Raw genomic sequence first — 24,274 nt, forward strand, 5'->3', positions numbered from 1 at the left:
CAGTTCTAACCTGGTAACAAAGTACTTGGAGAAAGAGTGCCAGGTTAAGGTGAGTCCTGCTCCCACTTCTCCACAACTCTTCTGAACTGAGTAGGAGAAGGTGCCAACAAGCCCCGTTCCTGTAGGATTAATGCTCTTTATCCACAATCCCTCAAGGAATAATGGGATTAGAAAGTGACCATTATTTTCAAAGAGCATTTATTGAGGGCCAATTATAATAACTACTCATATTTGAAAATGTTTTGCCATTTGAAAAGCACTTTCCCATCCATTAGTCCATTTGTTCCTTCTAATAATGCTCTGGAGAATGTATCATCATTATCCCACATTTTACAGATGAGGGAAATGAGCTGGAGGGAGGTTAGGTAACCTGCTCAGGATTATATAGCTCATAAATAGCAGATCTGGTCTTCAAACGAAACCTACCAACTTTGAAATCAGTGTTGCTTCTATTGCGCTGTATAGTTTTCCAAAAATAGGAGAGTCATCTCTGGTATGATTTCCAGAGAAATGTAAAATTCTCCATCACCTCCATCACTTCTGTCTATACTTCCTTGAGCCCTCATACGACCACCTACCTAGACTTTCCCAGATTTATGAACAGGGCCCAAAGCAAACCCAGTAAGCAACTGGTAATATGCAGCCAATGAACTCAACCACATTCACTTCCAATGCGTGTGTATGTGATTTAGAGGTCATCTGGTAAAATCCTTTTTCTTTTATAATGCATTTTTAGATGACAGTGTCTTCAAGTGCTATCTTTCAAAAGTCTGTCGTATGCCAAAATGCAAAATTATATAAAAATATGGCAGAACTTAGGGAATTTAGCAGGGAGAGCAATTTAAGGTACATGAAGGCAAGACTGAGGAGTGGTAGGCTCCATTTGTGAGTTACTAACCGAAAGGAATGGATATTCCAGAAGCTTTCAGTAAGAATTAGTACGCTCACTCTTTCCTGCAAAGACGACTAGGTAACTTTTTACTTACAGGCTTACAAGATGCTGCAAGATGATAATGAATGAGAATGAATGGCTTCCAAAATTATTCAGTTAATGTCTTCCTGTTTTCCACAAGTTCATTTATTTCACATGGCTTTTTTTTTTTTTTTTTTTTAACTAAGACAAGGTGGGTTTATCCTTCCCACTGCAGGTGAGAGACACTGGCTCAATAGCAGTCACTTCATGCACTAGAGGATGACCCTGTTCTAAACTTTGCCAGTGTCTCTTTTTTGTTGTTGTTGGTCTGAGTTTTGTTCTGATCTGCTGTGTTTTTGTTTTTGTTTTTGTTTTTTAATTTTTTTGATGCTCATTTTTGAGAGCAAGTCTGAGTGCAAGCAGGGGAGGGGCAGAGAGACGGAAACACAGAAATTGAAGCAGGCTCCAGGCTCTGAGCTGTAAGCACAAAGCCCAAGGCAGGGCTCAAACTCACAAACCAGGAGATCATGATCTGAGCTGAGGTCGGATGCTTAATCGACTGAGCCACCCATGTGCCCCTGTGTTTTGTTTTTTAAAGGAAAGCTTGCTGATCAGCAAGGCCCAAGGTGTCTTTCTATTTGTAACTCAAAGAATCTCAGACAACTCCTAAAGATCACATTAAGGATGTAGGTCCTCTCTCCCACCTTACCCTAAAGCTTACTGTCCATTTACTTTACAAAGAAAGTCATGAGAGGAGGAAGAAAGAATTTGAGTTTGAGACTCATCACTAGAAAAGAGATTGAGGGTTGACTACTAACACATGGAAGTGACTAGAAGCAAATAGACCTGAAGATTACCATGTTTTTGAGGAAAATGTATTGTGAAATAAAACTGACTACTTCAGACTTAAAGCAAACTTTGAGTTCTCAAACTGGCACCATAAACAATAAATGACGGGCAGCCCTCAAGGAGAGAAAACTCCCCAACACCGACCTCACATATGTTCAAAGAAAATGTTCAAAAGGGAGCCACCAAAAACAGTGCACAAAGGAATTTCTCCCAGATGCGTAATTAAAGTCTGATCCAAAACTTTCCCTTTACAAGAACTGCCCAGCAAGACTTCATAGTTCTTGGGGAACTTTGTAGATGGGACTTACTATAGTCATTATCCTGTTCCTCCTTTACAACGTATATTGGAGATGGAGGGTTGGGTTGGTGTGTCAGTGGGGTTGGGAGGGCAGAAAACTTGTCCTTAGAGTGCATAAGTCACCAGATCATAGGGAGTCACACAGGGACCTCATGGGTAGGACGTGCACAATCCAGAGTTCCTGCATGTTGAGTTTGATGCACTGAATGGATGGATCTTTTGGGCTGACTTCCATGAGGCAGGGACAAGTGTTTTCTGGAGAATTGCAGGGATATTTGAAACCCAGAATAGTGGGCTGGTTGACAGAGTGTTCCATGCTCACCACTGTCCATTCCTTTGCCTTCTGTGCACATAGTGAGACTACCTATTCCAGCCACACTTGAAATGGCACAGGGCCATGCTTTGAGTTCTGGTCAATAGAATAGAATGATGTATATCATGACCTGGCTTAGCCCATCTTCCCTGCCCACCTCCCCCCTCCCCACCCGCAACCTGCCAGCCAGAATTTAAAAATTCTAAAGCACAAAAAATGGCAAAACTACCAGATGAAAGGAATCTGGATCCTAAAATCATCATGTGGAAGGCAGCCCACTAAACATCGGGGTGAGAATAAATTAGCTTCTATTGTGTTAAGCCATGAAGATTTTAGGATGTCACTGTTTGGAACTTTGTGACACCTAATAATACATAAAACTTTATTTTGAACGCTGGGGAAACGGTTTGAATTTTATTCTTCTGTTTCCTGCAGCTCCTGGCACAGTTCCTGATGCAGCTTCAGCACAAAGCAGGAGATGGACAAAAAAATATGTTTTCAATAAATACCCAAAGACATGAGTGAAGACAGCTACATTAGAATGTTGAAGGATAGGATGGGGATTCCCCCAATCAAATCAAACAGGGAAGACTCCTTAGTTGTTTCATCTGCTCAAGGGGGTTAATATCTCCTTCATAGGGATGTTCTGAGAATGAGATTATATGATAGATGAAAAGTACTTAGCACAATGCTGAGCACAAAATGAACACTTAGTACGCTGTTCCATTATAAGCTGTGAACTCCACATAAAGTGGTTTCTTAGATACAACAAACCATGTCTCTGAGAACAGAGGGGCAGTTGTTCTCCTGAAATTAAATCCTGCATCTCATTCATGTTGTGTTATTCCAAAGGCTCAAGCACAATCTTTTTTTTTTTTTTTTTTTTTTTTTTTTTTTTTTTTTTTTTTTTTTTTGGCTCAAGCACAATCTTACACAGAGAGCTGTAGGTAACGGTGAATTGCCTTCTATGGAAAGGACAAGGAAGAGAAATTATTTGAATTATATTAAAAAGAAATACAAAAGTGAGAATGTAGATAATGCTAATAAATAATGCTGTTGATTGATTATTTCTGTGAAATATAGTGTTGTGGTTTTGAATCAACATTAAGAAAATGTTTACTGTTAATTTTATTGCTAATTATCAAAAACTGAGCATAAAATTGCAAAAGGTCAGAATATTGCTGTAATTAAATCTCTGTAAGGTCCAAGATAGAATAAAAATACATGGAACGACTCCATTCAAATCTCGAGTTATTGGAGGATAAACCTATGTAGATATCCATTGAACATTTCCGACTTGGGAGTATTAGGAAGGCATCTCAACACCCATCTCAAGTCCCTAGGAGTCTCCTTTATGGGCATTTAACTATAGTTAAGTAACAAGTATAAAAATATTTATTTTTTCTAATATTTCCATATATTCACATTACAAATAATTTAGTTATGAAGGGTAGAGGAAAAAGCAAATTATGCTAGCAATCTCTTGAAAATTCAGTCTCAAGACTTCAAAATAAAAGTATATTACAATAAATCAGAAAATGCTATTTATACTTACATGTGACATTTATTACCTGTGGAATGGGATGAGATGCAATAGAACAGATCTAAATAGGATCAAAAGGATTTAAATGTTACTGACTTAAGCAACAATTTCAATTCTGCAGCTCTCTATAATGAGAGACAATGGGAATTTTCAAAAGCAACCTCATTTTGTTCTCCTGGGCAAATGAATGATCTTAGGTGTCTCTAGATGTTGGGGATGGGTAGTCCAGGCACATTTCCAAACACTCCACATTCTTTGGAGAGAAGATATTATCACTTCTCAGTGTAGAGCCTTGTTATTAATTCAGTGAATCATAGGAGAAGAGAGTTGTGGGTGGGCCTCATGTTTCTTGAGCAGCCACAGCAGGGATTCAGGGTGGAAGTCAGGCAGGGATCCAGGACCAGCAAGGCTGGGAAAGGTGGTGATAGAGAGATGATTCTGCCTTGGCTTATGTGAGGGTGTGTTGTCAAGAAAGTCTGGGCTCCAAGGCTAAGTGCCAGCATTCCAGGTTCTTTCTCTTGGCCTAACAAGGAGACAAGCACAGAGTTGATCAAAACTTGCTCCAGGAATGCACTGAGAACACTGACTCTGTCGTCTGGAACCAATTGCCCAGGGCAGGTCATCAAGATGGGAGTTCACCTGAAAGTCCAGGGTGTGGACAGTCCTGGGAGCAGACAGCCTGGAGAACTGAGGATCTGATTAACCAGGTGAACACTGGCAGACATTACATACTTGGGCAAGCAGAAGGCTGCATTTCAGAATGTCAGCTCCAAAGCAACCAGTAGGACTAGCAGAATTGTCCAGGTCATGGAAGGTTAGCAAAATTGACCCTACAAAAGCAGAAAATACCAAAGAAGCAATCTGATATTGGAGAAATCAATCAGGTTCTCTACCTGGTTCTGTCCTTCCCCTGGAAGCTGAATAGTCCTTGACTTGTTCATTCATCCATTCATTAATTCATTATTCAATATTAAGCACCAGTTATATGCCTGTAATAGTCCAGACACTGGGGAAATAGCAATAAAAACAAAACAAAAACACAGGCACAGCTCTGTCCTAACAGAGCTTACAGTCCACTGTTAGTGGGGGAGACAAGCAGAGATAAATTTTTTAAAAGTAAAGAAAAATGTGTGGTTTGTCAGAGAAAATGGAGAAAAATAAAATAAGAATAGAGGTCAATAGAATCCAAGAGTCTCTATTTTACTTAGGATGAAATACATTCAGCTCCATTTCTCTGCCTGAGGATTTTCCCTCTGGAGCTAGGGAAGTATGTTCAACTCCTACACCGGGCTGCTTAAAAGTACCAGTGACCAGAAATTTGACACCCTGGGGCAACCCTCTATCAAGGAGAGATGTAACTTGATGGATGGATGCCTGGGTTTTCTGTCCTTCTGTGGGACAGCTCTGAGGCTCATTCACACAGACCACCATGCGACTGAGCCCCATTTGCACACAGTTTGCTAACACACACTTTACTGCTTTTTCTTCTTTCTGGCTTTTCTGCTTCCTAAATCATTTCCAAACCTAGTTACTTTCCCTCCATTTCTTTCAACACTACTTTCTGGGGGGATCCAAGTGCAAAAGGTGACAGGAGGGTGGTAGTTCAGATGAGAAGCTGTCAGCTATTTTGAAGTTTGAAGTTGAATGTGTTGTAGAAGAATAAAAGACAAAGAGAAAAAGTTATCTGTAATTTCACATTTAGAAGTAAATATTGTTAGCCTTTTGATACATATTATTACTAGCAGTTGAGTCTGCTTGGATATGTTGGTACGTGTATGTATACATTTTACACAAAAAGAATCATACTACGCATGCTAGATTTTAGCTGATTTCTCACTTAATATATTACAAACATATTATTTTTCAGGAAACTCAATAAATATATTTATAAATTCAAATACTTAAAGTTTACACAGCATATTCTACTTCACATAGTGTAAATTTTAAACTAATTCCACTGTTGAATATTTTGTTTATTTCCAATTTCTCAATACTATTAACAACACTTCAGTGAACATCCTTGTACAAACATCTTTGAACATTTGTCTGATTATTTCTTCAGGATAAATTCTAAAAATGAGACTTCTTGGTTAAACCATGTTTATAATTTCAAGTACTTTACATATTGCCAAATTCTGCCACAAGCTTTTACTAATTTACATTGCTATGACAGTGTGTTTCTCTTTAATCAAGGGCAATACCCTGATGAGCTTTTGGAGGAAGGGAGGGAGAGAGAAAGAGAGATTGATTCTGGAGTGTACCATATCTGTTTCTATTATTTAATTTTCATTTTAGTTGATGCTTAATTTTTGGAACCTATCAATTTAGTAATATTTAATTAATTGAAAGATTCTATGGTGATTTATGAATATGAACATTCTAAAATATAAACTATTTTCAAAGAATCATTTTTCTTATAAAATAAAACAAAAATATTACCCAACAAAAACTGTGCACCATTTTCTCATTAGAATCCATGTTCTGGTTCCCTGTATCCTTTTATAAAAGAAATAATACATTTCTCATAGGCATGAGGTAGGCCATAGTGGTTTCCATAATTCTTAGCAATAACAAAAATTTTCCAGAAGAGTAATCTATTAAACTCCACACAATTAACAAACTCTGATCTTGAAAATAACAGCACCACCTTTGTTTTTATTTTTGCCAATCCTTTGAGGGAAAAAAAACATACCTGGTATTTCATATTGTTTTAATTCATATTTCTCTAATTATTAATAAAATTAAAACATATGTAAATATATGTGTAAATACACACACACACACACACACACACACACATTTGTTTTATTGTTTTATCTTATGTTCCATTCCCCCTCACCAAATTTACTGAGAGATAATTGACATGCAACATTGTGTAGGTTTAAGGTATATAACATGATCATTTGATATACATTTGTGAAACAATTGACACAATACGATTAGTTAACAACTCCATTTCTTCAAATAATTACAATTTTTCACATGTGTGGTGAGATTATTTAAGATCTACTCTCTTAACAACTTTAAGTACATAACATTGTAAACTGTAGTCACCATGCTGAATATTATATACCCAGAACTTACCTTACAACTGGAAGTTTGTACCCTTCAACCAACATCCCCCCATCACCAACCCCTGGCAACTTCCATTGTACTCTGTTTCTATGAGTTTGGGCTATTTTTTTTCTTTTTATATTCCCATATGTAAGTAATATCATACAGTTTTTAAACTTTCTCTGTCTGCCTTATTCCACTTACCATAATACCCTGAAGGTCAATCCATATTTTTACAATTGCAGGATTACCCTCCTTTTTATGGCTGAATAGAATTCCATTATATATGCATATATATACACACATGTAAACTTCTTTTATCCATTCATAAATCAATGAATGTTTCCACATTTTCTTTCACCATTCATAAGTCAATGGACACTTAGGTAATTTCCATGTCTTGGCTATTGTAAATAATACTGCAGTGACGATAAAGGTAGAAATACCTCTCTAGGATAATGATTGCATTTCCTTCAGGTATATACCTAGAAGTGGAATTACAGGTTCATATAATAACTCTATTTTTAATATTTTGAGGAACTTCCCTACTATTTTCCATAGTGGTTGCACCAATTTCCACCAGCAGTGCAGTAATGTTCCCTTTTTTCCACATCCTCACCAACACTTGTTATTTCTTGTCTTTTTGGTGTGATGTGATATCTCACTGCGTTTTTCATTTGCATGTCCCTGATGGTTAATGATGTTGAGGATCAGTTTGGGTCCAAGGCCCATTTTTAACTGGATTATTTATTATTTTTTATTTTTTTAGGTTTTTATTTTAATGGATTATTTTTGTTTTTGAACTGTATGAACTCCTTATATATTTTAGATATTAACTAATTATCTAATACATGGTTTGCAAATATTTTCTCCCATTCTTAATTTGTCTTTTTATTTTTTCTATTTGTTTCTTTTCCTGTGCAAAAGCTTTTTAGTTTGATGTAGTCTCATTTATGTTTGCTTTTGTTCTTCGTATTTTTGGTGTCATATCCAAAAAATTACTGCCAAGACCAACATCAAGGGTTTTTTCCCCTAAGTTTTCTTCTAGGAGTTTTACAATTTTAGGTCTCATATATAAGCCTTTAATCCACTTTGAGTCAATTTTGTGACTAGTATAAACAGGGGCCTGATTTCATTATTTTGCATGTAGGTTTCCCAATACCATTTATTGAAAAGACTATCTTTTCCCACTGAGTATTTTTGGCTCTCTTATCAAATATAGTTGACCATGTATTCATGGATTTATTTCTGGACTGTCTATTTTATTGGTATATGTGTCTGTTTTTATGCCAGTACCATACTCTTTTAAGTACTATAGCTTTGCAGTATAGTTTGAAATCAGGAAGTATGATGCCTTCAGCTTTGTTCTTTTTTCTCAAATTTGCATTGGCTATTCAGGCTCCAAAAAAATTGTATGGATTATTTTTTTCTATTTCTATTTAAAAATGACTTTGGAATTTTGATAGAGACTGAATTGACTTTATAGATGGCTTTGGGTATTATGGACATTTTAACAATATTGTTTCTTTCTATTCATGAACACAGAATATCTTTCTGTTTAATTGTGTCTTCAGTCTCTTTCATCAATGTGTTATAGTTATAAGTGTACAAATCTTTTGTCTCTTCAATTAAATTTATTCCTAGGTATTTTATTATTTTTGATGCTATTGTGAACAGAATTACCTTCTTTACTTCTCTTTCAGATATTTTGTTGTTAGTGTATAGAAATGCAACTTATTTTTGCATGTTAATTTTGTGCCCTGCATCTTCACTAAATTTGTTTGCTGGTTCTAACAATTTTGGATAGAGTCTTTATGGTTTTCTCTATATATGATCATGTCATCTGCAAACAGAGTCAAGTTTATTCTTCCTTTCTATTTTAGTGACTTTTATTTCTTTTTCTTTTCTCACTGTTCTGACGAGGACTTACAGTACTGTGTTGAATAGGGGTGGTGAAAGTGAACACCCTTTTCTTGTTCCTAATTTTAGAGGAAAAGCTTTTGGCTTTTCACTATTGAGTATGATGTTAGCTGTGGGCCTTGTCACATATGGCCTTTATTATGTTGAGGTATGTTTCTTCTACATCTGATTTGTTGAGAACTTTTATTATGAAAAGGTGTTGAATATTGTCAAATGCTTTCTCTGCATCTATTAAGAAGTTCAGATGATTTTTATGCTTTATTCTATTACTATGGTGTATCACATTTATTGATTTGCATATGTTGAATCATGCTTGCATCCCAGAGACAAATCCCACTTGATCGTAGTGTATAATCCTTTTAATGTGCTTTTTAATTCAGTTTGCTAAAATTTTGTTGAGAATTTTTGCATCTATATTTATCAGGAGTATTGGTCTGTAGTTTTCTTGTAGTGTCATTATCTGGCTTTGGTATCAAGGTAATACTGGCCTCATAAAATGAATTTGGGAGTGTACCCCCTCTTCTACTTGGGGGTGGGGGTAGTTTGAGAAGGATTGGTATTAACTCTTTAAATGTTTGGTAGAATTCACCAGATGAAACCATCTGGTCCTGGGCTTTTCTTTGTTGGGAATTTTTTGATTACTGATTCAAATTCTTTGGTCATTAGTGGTCTGTTAAGATTTTCTATTTTTTTATGATTCAGTCTTAGTAGGTTGTATGTTTCTAATAAATTATCCATTTATTCTAAGTTATCCAATTTGTTGGCATATGATTGTTCATAGTAGACTCTTAGGATCCTTTGTATTTCTATTGTATCAGTTATAATATCTCCTCTTTCATTTATAATTTTGTTAATTTGATTCTTCTCTCTTTTTTTCTTTGTTAGTCTAGCTAAAGATGTCTCTATTTTGTTTACCGTTTCAAAAAACGAACTTATTTTCATTGATTTTTGTTGTTGTCTTTCTAGTCTCAATTTCCCACATTTCTGCTATAAACGTTATTATAATTTCCATCCTTTTGCTAACTTTGGGCTTACTTAGTTTGCTCTTCTTTTTCTAATTCCTTAAAGTGTAAAGTTAGGTTTTTTATTGAAAGCTTTTTTTTTTCTTAATGTAGGCATTTATCACTATAAACTTCCACCTTAAAATTGCTTTTGCTGCCTCCCATTAAGTTTTGGTATATTGTGGTTTTGCTTTCCTTTCTCTCAAGATACTTTTTGATTTCCCTTTTCATTTCATCTTTGACTCATTGGTTGTTTGAGAGTGACCAATTTGATTTCCACCTATGTTTCTCTGCTGTGAATTTTTCTTTTTTTTTTTTTTTAATGTTTATTTATTTTTGAGACAGAGAGAGACAGAGCATGAATGGGGGAGGGGCAGAGAGAGAGGGAGACACAGAATCGGAAGCAGGCTCCAGGCTCTGAGCCATCAGCCCAGAGCCTGACACGGGGCTCGAACTCACAAACCGTGAGATCGTGACCTGAGCTGAAGTCGGACGCTCAACCGACTGAGCCACCCAGGCGCCCCTCTGCTGTGAATTTTACAGTTGATTCTATTGATTTCTAGTTTTACACCATCATGGTCATAAAATATATCAGATATTATTTCAGTCTTCTTAAATTTGTTAAGGTTTGCTTTGTGGCCAAACTTATGATCTATCCTGAAGACTCCTTCATGTGTGTGCTTAAGAGGAATGTGTATTCCAGGGGTGCCTGGGCTGCTCAGTCAGTTGAGTGGCCAACTCTTGATTTTGGCTCAGGTCACAATCCCAGTCAGGCTCCACGCTGAACATGGAGCTTGCTTGAAATAACCTCTCTCTCTCTCTCTCTCTCTCTCTTTCTCCCCTCTGACCCTCCTGCATTTACATGCACGTGTAAAATTATGAACACAAATAAATTATACACAATAGAGAGTGAAAAACAGTAGCCTTAAAGAACTTCAAACTTCATCCTTCCCTGCATTCCTCGCTCTTTCTCTCTCTCTCTCTCTCTCTCAAATAAAAAATTAAAAATTAAAAACAAAGAACATGTATTCTGCTGTTATTGGATGGAATATTCTGTATATGTTAGGTCCATTTGGTTTATGGTGTTATTCAAGTCTGCTGTTTCTTTATGAATTTTCTGTATGGATGAACTATCCAATGTTTAAATGAAGTATTGAAGTTCCCAACTATTATTTTATTGCTGTTTATTTTTCCCTTCAGTTCTGTTAATATTTGCTTTAAATGTTTACCTGCTCCAGTGTTGGGTGCATATATAATTGTTATATCCTTTAGATGAATTGACCCCTTGATCACTGTAAAAGTGACCTTCCTTATTTCTTGTGACTAATTTTGACTAAAAGTCTATTTTATCTAGTATACATATAACCACTCCTACTGTCTTTAGGTTACCATTTGCATGAAATATCTTTTCCTATCTCTTCACTTTCAACCTATATGTTTCCTTAAGCTAGAGTCAGTCTCTTATAGACAACATATTGTTACATCTTGCTTTTTTATACATTAAGCTACTGTGTCTTTTGATTAGAGAATTTTGTCCATTTACATTTAAAGCAATTCTTGATAGGTAAGGACTTACTATTATTGCATTCATTGTTTTCTGACTTTTTTAAGTTTCTTTGTCATTTCTTCCTTTCTTATTGTCTTCTTTTGTGATTTATTTTTGTGATAGCATGCTTTAATTCCTTTTTCTTTATATTTTGTGTATCTACTTTAGACTCAAAGCCAAACAGGGCTGTAACTAAATCCTCAGGGATACAGAGCTGTTTCTGTGTCTGTAGCCAAGACCACAGTCAATGAATCAGCTGCCTGGTTGCAAGCCTGCCTTCTAAAAACAGCTCTCCTTAGTCTTGGACTACACTGGAATTTCACAATCTCCTTCCTGGATCCCAAAGTTCCCAGGAAGACACTTTTGCCCATGGATGGATGCCAAATTATTGCTGTTGAGGGATGGCTGCACATGAGGGGCACCTTATTCAGCCATGTTGCTAATTCATGGGGGCCTTTGCTCTATTTTCTTTATTGAAGTAACTGCTTCTTTTCTTATAGATTTGAAAGAGCTTTTTCATAATAAATTTAACTCTTTTGTAATGAGAAAAAATAAAAATAAGCATATCTTAAAAACTGTAACTGAATAAAACAGATTATTTTATAAATATTTACCTCAGATTGTTATTTCCCTTAACTTCTACTCCCACATACAAAAAAAATTCATTGCTAATGGTTAGACTAATTTTTCTTCTAATCTCCAATTGGCTCTCCATTTGGTATTACACTGAGAAAAAACTTATCTTGAATTTTCTTTTAGTTTTACTAATTGATTCATTTTTTTAGCATTTGAATTTCTAGTTTACCTGAAAATTATTTTTATATAAAATTTAATGTTTAAAGTTTTATCAACATTTTCAATGTCATGTACTAAATAATGACAATAATAATAGCTTACCTTTTTCCCCAGTATCTACAATGTACCAGATATTGTTCTAAAGACTTACGTACATTAACTGATTCCTCTGATTTTGTCTAATTTGAAAGCCTATTTTTACCATCAAGTAAATTATTTTATGTCTTGGGTCTATTTCTTCTCTGGAATTGGATTTCTAAAGCAGATGTTACACAGGCAGCTAGAAAGGGTTTACCTCCTCTGATCTCAACAGGGTGAGAGATCTATCCAGGGAAGGATACAGTTTAAAGCTCTTTCAGGCTACTTTTTTTTTTTTTCACTCTCTACTGTGTATCTTTTATTTGTGTTCATAATTGACAAGGTGTTGTGTTTGATTTATTTTAGTTTGGTTATTTTTTCTCCCTATAAAAGTGATACATATTTCTAAGGAAGATACAGAAAACCTAGAAAACTAAAAGACAGCTATCATTCTACTACTTTTAGTCTTTTGGAGCATTTCCACTAGTCTTATTTCCTAACATAGTTGGTGGGGGTAAAGGATTGTTTTGTACGCTTGTGATTATATATGATTTTAATTTTTCATATAACATTATAATATTATAATGTTAATATTTTTCAGTTAGCATAGAAGGTTTAAGATTTATGCTATTCTTCTAATTTAAATAATAGTTATTATAATTTAACTAATTTAATTATTATTCTAATGGACATTTTGTTTGTTACCTTTCTTTTGGTAGCTATGTAATGCTGCTGTGAACATCTTTGTGCATAAAATTTTTCTATGTTTAAAATTATCTTCCCAGCATATGTTTCCAGAAGTGACTGTATAGGGCCAACACCCATGAACACCTAATAGCTTCTTTGGTCTTTGGTCACAGATCCCACCTTTATTTTCAGTCTTTTTTTTTTTTTCCACAAATTAAACAAATCTGTTCTGGCTATATAGATGAATTCCTGATGTATAGCTTAAATGAAAGTTATGTGTCTGTAAATACAATGATTTCTGTCATAATTCCAAGAATGATCTGCATTAGAGTTTTGACCAAGCAAACAAGGCTCCATAGTAATCAATACAAATACTGTCAGGTCTTATCATTCATATTGGGGGAAGATTGTCTTGTTTCCCTGCATTTTGGGAACAAGATGGGGAAGGTTAAGGCAAGGCTACAAGATTGGGCTGCATTTTATAAAAGAGGACTATTTCTAGAGAAAAAAAAAAAAAAGAAAGAAAGAAACCTGGGCAGGAGGACAGTAGCACTCAAAGAAAGAATGATTACTATGGATTCAGGCCAATATGGGAGAAAGGGAAGCTGGCAATAGATAGCACTGCTGGAACTAGGGAGTGGGCACTAACTTCTACATCTATCTAGCAACAAAAACTCGTCCACTGGGTCCTGAGAAGACTTCATTTAAAATATCAACTTAAGTCATTAGTATAGTTTCTTCTACCATATTTACTTTGGAAACCTAACTAGAGCTGAGCCTACAAGTGAGAAAGCAGATGCGAGCCCAGCTCTTAAGAGCCAGAGGCAGCCTCAGGGGAAAACAGGCAAAGGATGGCAGAACACACTGTTTGCAACTGAATAGAGGGCATCACACTCAAGATCTCATCACACTCAACGTCTCTATGCATTCAAAAGGACCCTTAATAGAGAGTCTGAGCCCAGATCCTCACTATTTCAGTGGCCTTATACAAACTGCATAAGCACTGTTCCAAATCTCCTCAATGTTGAGGAAGAAGATAGTACAAGAAAGACTCATTAGAGGACAATGTGAAAATAAATTGTGATATACTCAAAGAATGGAATACTGTTATAAAACTGTGAAAATGAATGAACCACAGACATCTATCAAAATAATATAAATCAGATATAAATAAAGTATTAAATCAAAAGAAAATCATACTGATGAACCTAAACAATATAAAGTTGAGTGAAAAAGAAAGTCCAAGAGCTTATATGTAGAATGATACTTTTTTCCCATTTAAGAATACTTTTTTAAAATGATATTCAGTTTCAGATGAAATGTAACAATATATTCTAAACAATATGCAATTTTAGATACACACACATATATAGTAAAACTATATTTCCAAAGGAAGGAAATTATAACACACAATTCAGGATACCCATTACCTCAGGTGGGAGGACAATGTGTGTAAGGGAAGGAGGGGCCAGTAGGCAGATGAGAGTTTCTGATAATGTTCTAGTTATCAGGTTGGATAATAGATCTACAGTGGTAATCACGATTCAGTTAATAATTAAATAAGCAAATAAATAAGCCTATTACTAATACCATCCTATGATTTTTATTTATCCATTCAGCAAGCATTTAATGGATTTCTGCTATGTGCCAGAGGAAAATAAACAAAACAAAACAGATGTGTTACATGTCAGTTGTGCTCTTATGAAGCAAAATAAAGCAAGACAGTGGGCCAGAGAGGAATAAGGGCGCAATCTCAGGTGGGATGATCAGGAAAGGCCCCCCTAAAGAGGTGGCCATTAAGGAAAGACCTGAATAACATGAGGGAGCAAGCCATGTGAGGGTCTGAGGGAAGCATGCTCCAGGCAGAAAAAGCATCAAGGGGAAATCTCTGAGCCAGACATGTGCTAGTCATCCTTAAAGAATAGTGAAAGGACAAGGTAGGTGGGATGAACAAAAATGATAGAAATTAAATAAAAGGAGAAAGGCCCAATCAGGAAGGGTCCTCAGGCTGTGGTGAGGACTTTGCATCTTACTTTAGCTATGGTGGGAATTCACTGGAAGGCTCTGAGCAGGGAATTGACAAGAACTGCTTAACCTTTCAAAAGGATCTTCCTGTCCACTGTGTGGTGAATAGACTTTTGACGGTCTGAATTGAGCAAGACCAAATCTCTTCACACACTGCTGTATGTATTTCTTTTCCAATACTGACATGCTAATGGCCAGATCTCAAGATAAAATTGCTTGCTTGTGTATGTATATAAACAAATCTATCTCTCTCTCTCTTTTGTGAGAGAGAGAGACACTCACAAGCATATTGATAGTCATATATTATAGTTTCAATAGATAATACACTAAAAATCTGGAAGCTAATGAAGTGTATAAAATATTTAGCCTACATATGTGGTTTCATGTACTTCTAGTGTTAAAAGGAATTTAATAACATGTTATTCTACAAACAGAGCTATTTGCTACATGAAAATATTTGACCAATGAAAGGTATGAACTTGCGAAATTAACACATTTGTGAAAGACAATTTTCTTTTATTGACTAAGAGCCTCCATATGAGATGTGTCCTCTTGGCTAAACATCAACTTTGTGAACAGGCATGCAGACAAAAACACAACTCATAGATAGGCTAATATTTTTTTCTTTGTAGCAGGCAGATCTATCTTGAGCCATGAAGTGACACTAAGTCTTGGGTCACTCAAGGCTTTTCCCTTGTGTTTTACCTTACGTGGGCAAGTATATATTTCAGGATGTGGGACACAAGCCCTTGTAAACAAGGAAACATTCTGGATTTGCAGATTATTCTTGAGAATCACTACATCACAAATCTATTACATTTAAATCACTCTGACACAAATATATAAATTCTTTATTTTTTTAAGTGTTATTTATTTAAGTAATCTCTATACCTGATGTGGGGCTCAAACTCGTAACTGTGAGTCACATGCTCTCCCAAATGAACTAGCCAAGCGCCCCTACAAATTATTTCTAAGGCCTAATTCTTCAGGGTTATTTCCTTGAATGTGGAAAATCTCATGAGCAATTCAGATGTTATACTTTCTTGCAGCACAAACTCCCATATATGTTGAGAATATTCCTACCTTATCAATTTTCTACTCATTCCTTGGGATGACCAGCTGAATTCTCTGCAAGGATCCTATATTTCAAAATCCAGATAAAGGCATTTTGCAGGCCTCCTATTCTGAGCCAAGCTAAAATCCTACCAACCCTAGGGGACTGTTGGTCATCCTTCTCTCTAACTCCTCCGAATTAGTCACCTCTGCTATGCAATCTCACATTTAATTATACAATATTGTTCTCTCTTGCATAGGGTAAAAGTTTTGACACTAATTTGATGCAAAATTGTTACGTATTTTCTACATCTTTTCTGTATTTTACCAGGTTCCTAGTAAAGTGCTAGTAAAAGGTTCCTAGTAAAGTGCTAATTACATATAAGATAATAAAGCCTCTGGATTAGAAAAACAATACCAAAAACAAATATATACATATTTTAGATTACATATATTAATATTACATATATTAAGATATAATATTAGATTACATATATTAATATTAATGTTAGATTATAAACATTATATTATATACTAAGATTAAATATATTAATATATGTATTTGATTAAATGAATATGCTACCTGCCTATGATGTACTTTGGAAATTGTGGAATCTATACAAGTACAATGCATTGTTACCTATATTAATATTAAATCGAGTTAAGTACTAGACAAACTACACAAGCTACTACTAATAACTCATTCTAATTGCCAAATGTTAACAAAGTAGGTTGGGCCACCAAGTCAGCAGTCAGGTGCATCTTTGGCATTTAGGAGGTCAGGCTTTGCATTACTGGGATATTGGAGAAGTCACATTGACCTGAGCCTCAGAGAGCCCTCCAAGAGATCTGGCCTCTGGGCTCTGCTGAGCCTGCTGTAGGGAAGGATTGCTGCCTTCCTAGGGGAAAACCTTACCCTTTGTCAGGATTTGACTGTGCATGTCTTCTTTAGCTGTGAATGTTCATTATTTCTATTTGTACCTGAGCCTATATTTATGGATAATCTATTGAGGGAGGAAATATGGCTCAGGTGAGTGGGAGTGACAGGGCTGTATTTAATGGCTACAGCAAATAACCTTCTAACGGCCGAAAGAGTGTCATATCTCACAGTTATGATGTCTTCAAAAGGTGATATTTCTGGCTGTGTCATCATAGCTGTGAAAAGCATTTTCTCAGCATCTAAGAAAAATGGGAAGACCGTGGGTTGATGGAGGTACACTCTAGACAGATTGTCATTAATCACAACACCCCAGCCTCAACTTTTGTCTACTTTTAAGGAGAGACATTTGGGATTGGGGGAGGGGTGGGTGGGAAACATGTAGACTTCCCACATTTTAAGGTGGGTAGTTCATGGTAATGCAACCATGGTGGGGCCATGCTTTGGGAAGACGGGTTAGCAGCACTGATTTTCTGTGATGATCCCCACTTCCCTTCCCCACAGCTCTGTTCCTCCTATGATTTGACCCATAGTTCTGCCTCTGGCCAGTACCAGCAAAGCCTGGAGTTTTTGGTCTATCACCTTATCTCACCTGCCAAGCCTATCAAAGTTCTTTATGTGTCCAATCCACCTGTAAATGTGAACTGAGTTCTTCACAATGTACCAGGAATGATGTTGGATGTTATAAGGACATAGGAATTATAATACAGAACACTCATCCTTTCCCTCAGGTAATTCTCTGGAGACACACATTCTACAGAAGCATATACTTGACTGACACTGTAAACTTGCACAAAGATATTCACTGCATAATGTAGCTATGAATTTATTTTCTCTATTTTTGTATAAAGGGTTCACTCTTGGAGTTGTAGCATAAGGATCACTTAGGACTACTAGTTCACCCTGCTACCTCCACGAGAGCTGTTCCTGAAAATGTGTCCTTTCCTCTTCACCTGGCTGCCCTCTAGATCTGACTCAATCATACCTCTTTCATGGATCTAGTGCATGTCACTTTCTGCTGTCTTTAACACTTTGGACTCCTATTGTTCTAGCATACTCTATTCTTGAATCTTTGACCCAGAAATTTTGCACTACATTAGTATACAAACGTGTACTTTTGACTGATTGTTTCACGTAGTTTATCCCTGAAAACCTATAGAAGAAAAGACGTATTGTACATTTCTTTGTACTTCATGGTATTCAATTTAGATTAGGTATAGCTAAAACCTCTTGGCATATAAAAATTTGATTTCTGGTGGGAGTCTTAAATTTCCCGCTTTCTTAACCACACTCTGAATCTAATTAATCATCTCACTAAAATAACTATTATTATGTATCAGTACAAATAATCTTTTATTATCCCCATGTGCTGCAAATAAGATTCAGGTTGTTTACCTATCTAAAGCCACTTACAGCACCCAGGAAAGTGTTCCTTTAGCACACCTTTATTTTCTCATGAAAATATTAAAAAAAAAAGGATAAGGAAAAGAATGTGGATGACCTCACATGGTTAATTTCCAAACTGTAATAGCAACTCAGTGTGTTAATCACAGAGAAAAGGTCTCAATCATGGGAAAAGATAGAGTTTAGGAGAATGTCCAGCACATAGAATGAATTCAATAAATATTTGCTATTATATGATATGTATTATTATTATACCTATTTATTATTATTAGCAATAATCATGCCTCAGATAAACTTCATTGGCTATGATATTGACACTGTGCTCCATTATTATTATTATTATTATTATTATTATTATTGTTATATCAGAATCATGTGGGAAGCTATTTTTTCCCCTAATTTCACAAAACATCCTTTCAAACACGTATTCAAACAAATTGGGGAGGAAGAGAACAGGCATAAAGATGCACAATAAGATTTGGAATAAGTCTCAGATAATTCTGGTGCATCTCCCCTGCCCACCCCCTATAAACCCTCCACACACACACACACACACACACACACACACACAACTCCTACTATTGATCCAAGGAACCCAGACAATATGATCAGTACTCTATTTCTGAAGTAGAATTCAATTAACAAGCATAAATTGATTCTTTGTTATTATTTTGTTCATATGATGATGATAAAATAATAAAAGTGACTTGCCACTTTCCGTTATCAACACACACTTTGGATATGGTCCTATAATTTCTCTGGTTAGTAGCCACAGCAGTTGGCATGACTGCAGAGTGACTGGGGGACTCCACATAATAAAGGAGGAATGTTGACCCAAAGAACATAGCCACATATGTCATCCACAAAATATGTGATGCAGAGGGCCCACTGGCAGTTTGATTGCTACTTGTTTGGAAAATGTGGCAGGATTTCTTGTGGTTCTGTTCCTGAGGAGAGTTGTAGTTATCCCAAGTGGGTGTCAGCAAAGTTTTGGGGGCACGCCTCCCCATCATGCTTGTGTCTCTATAAACAAAAGCTCAAAAGGAATTAAGATCTCTGTTACATGGCTCTAAAAGAGGGTATCATTTTCCAAGCTACACACACAACAGCTGAAGTGTTTCCCCTTAAAGCAATTTGCAACTTGCAAAAGTTATTGTTCAGCTCTTGGATTTCCCCAAATCTAAACAAGTAGGAATAACTCCAGTAGAGAGCCTGGTGGAAAATATTACAGGCTACACTCTATGCATGCATAAGCCTTAAATCAAAGGCAGGACAGGTAACTTGGTTCTGTTTGTTTACTGGGGTTTCCATGAGCGCGTAAGAACAATATCCCATTTATTGTACAGCTTTCTTGTTTCAAGTTATATTTAAATGTTTTTTATTAATCTCAGCCCAGACTTTTCCATCAGAGTTTCTATTTCTTTTTTTTTTTTTAATTTTTTTTTCAACGTTTATTTATTTTTGGGACAGAGAGAGACAGAGCATGAACGGGGGAGGGTCAGAGAGAGGGAGACACAGAATCGGAAACAGGCTCCAGGCTCTGAGCCATCAGCCCAGAGACCGACGCGGGGCTCGAACTCACGGACCGCGAGATCGTGACCTGACTGAAGTCGGACGCTTAACCGACTGCGCCACCCAGGCGCCCCTCTATTTCTTTTTTTAAAATTTTTATAATGTTTATTTATTTTTGAGAGAGGGAGAGAGACAGAGTGCAAGAGGGGGAAGGGCAGAGAGAGAGAAAGACACAGAATCTGAACCAGGCTCCAGGCTCTAAGCTGTCAGCACAGAGCTGATGCAGGGCTCAAACTCATGGACTGTGAGATCATGACCTGAGCCAAAGTCGGATGCTTAACCAACTGAGACACCCAGATGTCCCAGAGTTTCTATTTCTAATGAGCCTTTAGGTACTGAAAGAAGTGAAATTTTAGCTATTTGTAAAAAAAAAATAAATGCAGGAAACAAATAATTCAAGAGAGTTATCTACACAAGTAGGTATTTAAGCATCAACATTCATTCTTATGTTAACCATTTTTAATGAAAGTATTCTTTCCAATCCTTTCAAACCAATCGTACAAATACCTGCTACAGACCTGATGTGAGAAAACAGGGTCTTCACAACTTATTGGGGTTATGTAGATGTGTTCCCAGATTAAAAGCTCTCAACTGTTGTGCTCTGAGATTCTTGTGCTTGGTTTGGTTTATACAGCTCTTATCTCAGGCCATGATCTGTCACTTTCACTGGGCAGCATATTCAACTATGACAGTCCCTTGTCTATTTCTATTCTTACCACTGCCATGAAATCCAAGCCAAATTGGCTCTACAGGGGACCTTCAAAGGGACTCTTCTAAAAGGTAAATGCTCAAATGTACATATAGATATTTGTGGAATCTGTGTTGCTACTGAGAGCCATTGTTTGCTTCTTTCTGTTTCTGTGTTCTGTGTTCTGATGGTGAGTGAGATTAAAGGTAGTGAAATCCCAGATAGGTGAGATGTTACTGACCTCTCTAGACTATCTTTATTTTGCAAATACCTACTGGCTTTGTGGAGTTTCCACAATGACAAGACAGAAATCATCTAATAATACCTACCATCTATGATACATCCACCAATGCTAGATCTTTAAACTGAATGATCCCACTGGATTCTCACTACTACAACTAAGAATGTTACTATGACAACCTTAAGAGAAGTAAGTGAAGTTTTAGAAGTGAAGGTATTCTTCCAACAACACAGAGCTTGTTAGTTGCAGAAGTGATATTTGAACCTAAATGTGACTTGTCTCTAAGGCCTGAGTTATTTCCAGTGACCTTGCCACAGATAGTCAGTAATTGAAAACATTTAAAATTTTTTTTTTCAATGTTTATTTATTTTTGGGACAGAGAGAGACAGAGCATGAACCGGGGAGGGTCAGAGAGAGAGGAAGACACAGAATCGGAAACAGGCTCCAGGCTCTGAGCCATCAACCCAGAGCCTGACGCGGGGCTCGAACTCACGGACCGCGAGATCGTGACCTGGCTGAAGTCGGACGCTTAACCGACTGTGCCACCCAGGCACCCCTGAAAACATTTTAAACTGTGGCAAGATTATACTGAGATTGTATTTCCCTGTCTCTTTGCTAAAGTTTTTTTTAAATATTATACTTTAATAACTTGTGGTGACTAACCATTCTATGTATTTTTTTTAACTGCCAAATAAAGTTATTACTCAGAAAGTACTGAAAGTATCCATTATAAAGAATTCCTTCACATCAGGAAATAGAACAAAATGTTGCAGGTTACAGAGGGGAATTTGCAATTCTCCTCATAGATTTTTCCCCCTCTCTCTCTCAATCTCTCTCTCTCTCTTTTTATTGTTTTATTTATTTTTAAATTTAATTATGGGTAGGTAATGAATTCACATGGTTCAAAAAACAAAAATTATCTTAAGAAAATACATAGAATCAAATGTCTCGCTGCCTTACTTATCCTTCTCTGGTCCCATCTCCACCCATCCCAATAGGCCATGACAAGCTTATAAATCTTCTAGTTTTCATTTAGCTCTATAGAAGTATTTCATATTTTAAAGTTAGCATAATATTCATTCTTTGTTTGTTTTTTTTTTCAGTTAATTGTATACCCTGGAGATCTTTCCATATCACTACATAGAGAGGACCCTCATTCTTCTCTACTTTCAGTGTATTCTATTGTATGATTCCATCACAATTCATTCAAGCAGTCTCCCATTGATGGACCTTTAAGGTTTTTTCCATTTGTTTATTCTTATAAATAATGCTGAAATGAATAACTTTGGACAAATGTCATTTTGCACTTCTGCAAGTTATAGGATCCATTCTCAAATATGAAAATCTGGATCAAAAAAGGACATACACATGTCATTTTAGATATTTTTCACTTGCTCTCCAAAAGGCTTGTGGCTCATTTGCCTTCCCACCATGAATGAGATTGTCTGTTTCTCCATAGCATTGCAATAGAATATAATGTTAAATTTTTGGATTTTTGCCAATCTGATAGGTGAAAAATAACATCTCAGTGACATTTATATTAACATTTCTCTTATTTTGAGAAAGTATTTTCATATTTGTAAATATTTTCATATATGTAAAAGACCTTTACATTTCTTTAACTATGAACTGTCTTCTTATTTGATTTAACCATTTTCCTATCAAGCTATTGATCTATGACGAGTCGCTCAGTGCTTTTTTCTGGTCTGCCATTTGTTTTATGACTTTGCCTATGGTAGAGTTGTGTTTTGCTTTTTTTTGGTGTGTATAAATCGTTTTTTTCCCCTTTTTTCTAACATGTTAAAAAATTATCAATCCTTTCTGCATGTTTTCTGGATTTTGCATCATAAGTTAGATGGATTATTTTGGCACTTTAGACCAGGCTCTGGATTTGATGATGTCTGAGTTTGTGGTATAGAGTGAAGCACACTAGAATAAGATTCAGAAGGTTCAGGCACTAGGCCTACCTTGATATTCATCACTGGGCAAACACTGTCAAGCTATACAACCCCTTAGGGTACAAAGCTACAGAATCAACTAAAAACTACCCTCTTGTTTTCTGAAGGTATAAGCAGCTTATTTGAGAAACAGAAGGGGCTTCATAGTTGAATAACCAAGTTGATTCTTGTTAATTGATTAAGAACAAATAAGCCTAAGCAATTTAACTGTGTGTCAGTCAGCTTTGGTTGCCACAACAAAGTACCATAGACTGGATGGCTTAAATAACAGAAATTTATTTTCTCACAGTTCTGGAGGCTGAAAGTCCAAGATCAAGATGACAGCGCTCTTCTTAGCTTAAAGACAGCTACCTTCTTACTGTGTCCTCATATGCAAAAGAGAGGACAGGGAGGGAGGGAGGGGGAGAGAGAGAGAGAGAGAGAGAGAGAGAGAGAGAGAGAGAGATCTCTTCCCCTTCTTATAGAGCTCCAATTTGATAAGATTAGGGCCCTGCATTTATGACCTCATTTAACCTTAGTTCCTCCTAGAAGCCCTATCTCCAAAAAATAGTCCCATTGGGGGTTAGGGCTTCAATGTATGAAAACTGGGGGGTAAACAACCCAGTCCATAGCAAACCAAATAAAGAGATTAACAGACTTTGCAATGCAAAAACAAAATTTCTTCAAATATAAACCACACATTGAGAAATAAATCATTCAAAAGAATTAGAATGGCAAATCAGAGCAATAAAGAATAAGCATCAAGCTTGGAATCATAAAGCCCTATCTTAATTAACTTTTGCTTTGTTTTGGGTTTGTTTTGTTTCTTGAGATGGTGTGGAAATGAGTAGAATAGAGAGTGAGACTGTGTTCCAAAGAAAAGCATCTTTAAAAGAGTCTGATTAAAGCTTTGCCATGAACAGCATCATCAGACCTGATGTCATGCACCTGCTCAGCTCTGCACCAGGCAAAGATGCTGAAGGAGGCTGGCCCATCACCACTTCAGACTTTCTCCCATCCCTTGAATCGGCTCACCTCCCAGCAGCCCCCAGTTCTGGAGACTCAGCTTTCAATCCATGTGACAGGCAGAAGAGCCAAATCTACAAGTACAGTAAAAATATTATGAGGCCTTCCATTGGCAAAATGCAAATATAAAAATGTAACAACATACCCTTCATCCACTAATTTTATAATTCTTTTGAGACAAGCTGTAAAGTTTTTTCGCCTGGTTTTATTTCTCTTTCTTTATATACACACATAATGTTTCCCATTGTATTCTTTATGTTTACAGATAGTCTCTTTGCTCCATTACTTTCCTAAATCAGATGGAAATCACTTGCAATGTTTCCAAGGCTAAACAGGAGTAAAAATGGGGAAAAGTGGTAAATTGGACACCAGGGATGGCCCTTAGGCAGACTGT

This window comes from Leopardus geoffroyi, chromosome D3 (assembly GCF_018350155.1).
Source record: "Leopardus geoffroyi isolate Oge1 chromosome D3, O.geoffroyi_Oge1_pat1.0, whole genome shotgun sequence".
Classification (NCBI taxonomy): Eukaryota; Metazoa; Chordata; class Mammalia; order Carnivora; family Felidae; genus Leopardus; species Leopardus geoffroyi.